Consider the following 5,680-nt stretch of genomic DNA (forward strand, 5'->3'; position numbering starts at 1 on the left):
GAGGAAGAGCGGATTAGCTACCCGTGCCCACCTTTTAATGAGAGTAACTTTTCAACTCATACATTATTTAATGCCCCTTCATTCTTACCGAAGGATGAATGCTATGATAATTACTATGATCCCGTTGATTTATTTGAAATGTCCCTTTTTGATGAACTTGATGCTTGTTATGCTTGTGGCCAAGATGCCAATATGAATTATGCTTATGGAGATGAACTTGCTATTGTTCCTTTTGTTAAACATGAAATTGTTGCTATTGCTGAAGGAAATATGCCCTAGAGGCAAAAATAAAGTTGTTATTTATATTTCCTTATATCATGATAAATGTTTATTATTCATGCTAGAATTGTATTAACCGGAAACTTAGTACATGTGTGAATACATAGACAAATAGAGTGTCACTAGTATGCCTCTACTTGACTAGCTCGTTAATCAAAGATGGTTAAGTTTCCTAGCCATAGACATGAGTTGTCATTTGATGAACGGGATCACATCATTAGAGAATGATGTGATTGACTTGACCCATCCATTAGCTTAGCACTATGATCGTTTAGTTTATTGCTATGGGCGTGTTTGGTTTCGTGGCTCGCACCTGGCTCGCACCCGCGCTGCATTTTCTGCTTGTTTGGTATCCTGCACGTGCAACTGGGCCTGGCCCGACGGATGCAAAATGAGGCTCCCAGCCAGGCTGAGGGGAAACACAAGTTTCAGCCGTTTCCGCGAGCCTGCATCCGCGCCTGCAGCCCTGCACCCGCGCCTGCGAACGTGGCTAGGGTCTCTCTCCCAATCGGCTCACAACCTCTCATTCACGCCACTCTCCTCACTCATCTCCTCTCTCGTGCGGCACTAGATCTCGCTGCCCCGTCGCCTCTGTGCACGTCGCTGGTGCGCCCCCTCACTGCTGCGCAGGTAGAACTCTCCTCCTCCCTCCTCTCTCATCCGTCCCCGTTTGTTTCTTCCCCTTTCCATCCCCGGTTCTCTGCCGCTCGTGTTGCTTCTTCTACAGATGCAGATGGGTGAGCGCACAGATCGGCGGCCTCCTCCGGCCACAGACGAGAAAGAAGACAAGGTAAGGATTAGAGATGTTCACCGAGCTCTGTGTGTGGCTGGCCCCGATGCTTCCTTCTCTCAAAGCCCCATCTAGATTGGATATGTATAAGCTGAGATCTGTCCCTAATCTTCTTTTCCCCTATAGATTTGAGATGGTTGGACTGTAGTATGGACTAATTGTGTGGACAGCAGTGGAGTATCGATGCTCTTTTTTCCATGCGAGGCAGATTGTGTGTAGTATGTATGCTCGTTTGTTGGACTGCAATATGTACTTTTGCTAATATGTAGACAAGTGATTTTTTTAACTTCAACTATCTCTGCCATTTTTAAGACATGTGACTATATTTGGACCAATTTTTTTAAAATTCAATCAGCAAATATATTTGAGTGGGAGTTCATGTCACTAAAACAATCTTTCAATTATTTCACATACATGTACAAGAACCTTGAATCAGAGATATTTGCATACTACAAAACAACATTTGTTGTATGTAGCATCTCTCATACAACTCACATGCAAGATACCAAACAAAATCTGAGCTTAGCCTGCCTCATTCCATGCAGTCCACCGAACACACTTCTCTACTCCTTCTTGCATCAGCTCAACCAGGCTAGCCTCAACCAAGCTCCTTCATGCGATGCAGGCTAGAGCTCCCCAGGGAACCAAACACGCCCTATTGCTTTCTCCATAACTTATACATGTTCCTATGACTATGAGATTATGCAACTCCCAAATACCGGAGGAACACTTAGTGTGCTATCAAACATCACAATGTAACTGGGTGATTATAAAGATGCTCTACAGGTGTCTCTGATGGTGTTTGTTGAGTTGGCTGCTACCTCTTGAGCATGAGTTGGTTTTCCCTTGAAGAGGAAAGGGTGATGCAGTAAAGTAGCGTAAGTATTTCCCTCAGTTTTTGAGAACCAAGGTATCAATCCAGTAGGAGACTACACGCAAATCGCCTAGTACCTGCACAAACAATCGAGAACCTTGCAACCAACGAGATAAAGGGGTTGTCAATCCCTTCACGACCACTTGCAAAAGTGAGATCTGATAAAGATAATAAGATAAATATTTTTGGTATTTTTGTTGTATAGATTGAAAAGTAAAGATTGCAAAATAAATAGTAAAGTAGAATTATAGATCGGAAACTTATATAATGTAAAGTAGACCCGGGGCCATAGGTTTCACTAGTGGCTTCTCTCAAGATAGCATATATTATGGTGGGTGAACAAATTACAGCCGAGCAATTGATAGAAAAGCGCATAGTTATGAGAATATCTAGGCATGATCATGAACATAGGCATCACTGAGGGAGTCCTCGACTACGGGGTCCTCGGGCGTCCGACCTATTAGACATGGGCCGAATTAATGGGCTGAGAAGATACACGACCGAAGACTCTCTCCCGTGTCTGGATGGGACTCTCCTTGACATGGAAGGCAAGCCTGGCGATCAAATATGAAGCTTCCTTTCTCTATAACTGACCTTGTACAACCCTAGTCCCCACCGGTGTCTATATAAACCGAAGGGCTTAGTCCGGATCGAGAGATAGATAATCATAGTCAGACAAGCTAGACTTTTAGGGTTTAGCCATTACGATCTCATGGTAGATCAACTCTTGTAATACTCATATTCATCAAGATCAATCAAGCAGGAAGTAGGGTATTACCTCAATAGAGAGGGCCCGAACCTAGGTAAACATTGTGTCCCCTGTCTCATGTTACCATCGACCTTAGACGCACAGTTCGGGACCCCCTACCCGAGATCCGCTGATTTTGACACCGACATTGGTGCTTTCATTCAGAGTTCCACTGTGCCGTCCCCAAAAGGTTTGATGGCTCCTTCAATCATCTACAACAATGCTGTCTAAGGGGAAGCCTTTCTCCCCAGACAGATCTTTGTGTTCGACGGCTTCACAATGCGGGCCAACTCGCTTGGCCATCTGGAATAGATCGACAGCTACGCCCCCGGCTGTCAGGTCAGATTCGGGAGCTTGAACTACGTCACGGATATCCCCGGAGACTTGATCTTTGACGGATTCGAGACCACGGTAGTCACTCCTGGTCACCTCGATGAACATGACTTAGATCTGTCATCGGGCCATACCCAGGAAATTGCACCTGTAACCGCTCTGGCCTTAGATCCGGAGCAGGTCGACAGGGAGCTCAACCCCGCTACAGAGGCCGCAGACCCAATAGTGTTGCAGCCGCACACAGACCTAACCTCTGGCAATGCATGTGTCACCGGAACCTCGGACTTGTTTCCGGCTGTAAGTTCCGAACTACGTGCCTCCGCGCATGTCGAGCATGATCAGTCATCGATCGCCGAATTCAGCACCGCGGACATCTTCCGACACTCGCCTTTGGGCGATGTGCTGAACTCATTAAAAAATCTATCCTTAGCGGGGGATTCACAGTCGAACTATATCCGGCTCGAACTAGAAGCTGGTGACGGGGAATTTCGCTTCCCACCCGCCACCCACTTTATAGCCACTGTCGAAGACTTAACAGATATGCTCGATTACGACTCCGAAGACATCGACGGTATGGACGACGATGCAAATGAGGAGCACGGCCAAAACCCGCCGTTCACCGGACGCTAGACGACCACTTCTTTGTATGACGTGTACATGGTGGATACACCTAAAGAACCTAACGATGACGACAAAGAAGATCCAGTCGAGGATAAACCTCCTAGGACACAGCCCAAGCGCCGACGTCAGCGGCTCTGCTCTAAGTCACGTCGTGCAAAAGATAGAAATACCGGCACAGGAGAAGATAACACTCCGACGGTGTTGAAGATAATGAAGACCCCACTGAAGCAACTTCTGAACAAGAAGAACGAGAAGATGGGCAAGTTAGCCCCGATGAATAGGCCATAAACAAAGACTCGGAGGACAGCAATTATCTTCCGCTCTCCAAGGATGAGGTGAGCCTCGGCAACGAGGATTTCATCATGCCTGAGGAACCTCTTGAGCAGGAGCGCTTTAAGCGTCAGCTAATAGCCACTGCAAGGAACCTGAAAAAGAAGCAGCAGCAGCTTCAAGCTGATCAAGATCTGCTAAATGATAGATGGACTGATGTCCTGGCAGCTGAAGAATACGACCTTAAGCACCCAGCCAAAAGTTACCCGAAGCGCAAATTGCTACCTCAGTTTGATGATGAGGCGCTGGAGCCCATACCATCATCACGCAATGGGGCTGACCGACTACCACGTGGTCGGGATAAAGCGGCAACTCAAGCCGAATACCAGCCCACCCCGCCTCATTATAAAGGCAAAGATCAAACAACTCGTTGAGGGAGTCCTGGATTAGGGGGTGTCCGTATGGCCGGACTATACCTTCAGCCGGATTCCTGGACTATGAAGATACAAGATTGAAGACTTCGTCCCGTGTCCGGAAGGGACTTTCCTTGGCGTGGAAGGCAAGCTTGGCGATGCGGATATGTAGATCTCCTACCATTGTAACCGACTCTATGTAACCCTAACCCTATCCGGTGTCTATATAAACCGGAGGGTTTTAGTCCGTAGGACAACACATTCATACACAACAATCATACCATAGGCTAGCTTCTAGGGTTTAGCCTCTCCGATCTCGTGGTAGATCTACTCTTGTACTACCCATATCATCAATATTAATCAAGCAGGACGTAGGGTTTTACCTGCATCAAGAGGGCCCGAACCTGGGTAAAACTTCCTGTCCCTTGCCTCCTGTTACCATCCGGCCTAGACGCACAGTTCGGGACCCCCTACCCGAGATCCGCCGGTTTTGACACCGACATTGGTGCTCTCATTGAGAGTTCCTCTGTGTCATCACCGTTAGGCTTGATGGCTCCTACGATCATCAATAGCGATGCAGTCCAGGGTGAGACCTTCCTCCCCGGACAGATCTTCGTCTTTGGCGGCTTCGCACTGCGGGCCAATTCACTTGGCCATGTGGAGCAGATCGAAAGCTATGCCCCTGGCCGTCAGGTCAGATTTGGAAGTTTAAACTACACGGCTGACATCCGCGGGGACTTGATCTTCGACGGATTCGAGCCACTGCCGAGCTTGCCGCACTGTCATGACGAGCATGACCTAGCTCTGCTGCCGAACAGTGCCCTGGAGGCCACACCCGCATCAGTTTCGACCCTTAATTCGGAGCCTACTGCGCCGATCGAGGATGGGTGGTTGGATGCTGCCTCGGGGGCTACGATCCCAACGGCGATCGAGCCGAACACCAGCCCCGCACTCTGCGAGACTCGTGACTCCAGGGAGCCGGACTCCTCTCCGGACTCCGAACCCTCCGCGCGCCTGCCGATCAAATCCGATTGGGCGCCGATCATGGAGTTTACTGCTGCGGATATCTTTCAGCACTCGCCTTTCGACGATATTCTGAAGACACTAAAGTCTCTCTCTTTATCAGGAGAGCCCTGGCCGAACTACGGCCAGCAAGGTTGGGATACGGACGATGAAGAAATTCAAAGCCCACCCACCACCCACTCTGTAGCCACTGTCGACGATTTAACCGACATGCTTGACTTCAACTTCGAAGACATCGACGGTATGGACACTGATGCAGGAGACGATGAAGAACCAGCGCCTATTGGGCCCTGGAAAGCCACCTCGTCATATGACATATACATGGTGGA

The sequence above is a fragment of the Triticum aestivum genome, chromosome 2A (genome assembly GCF_018294505.1).
Source record: "Triticum aestivum cultivar Chinese Spring chromosome 2A, IWGSC CS RefSeq v2.1, whole genome shotgun sequence".
In the NCBI taxonomy this organism is placed as follows: Eukaryota; Viridiplantae; Streptophyta; class Magnoliopsida; order Poales; family Poaceae; genus Triticum; species Triticum aestivum.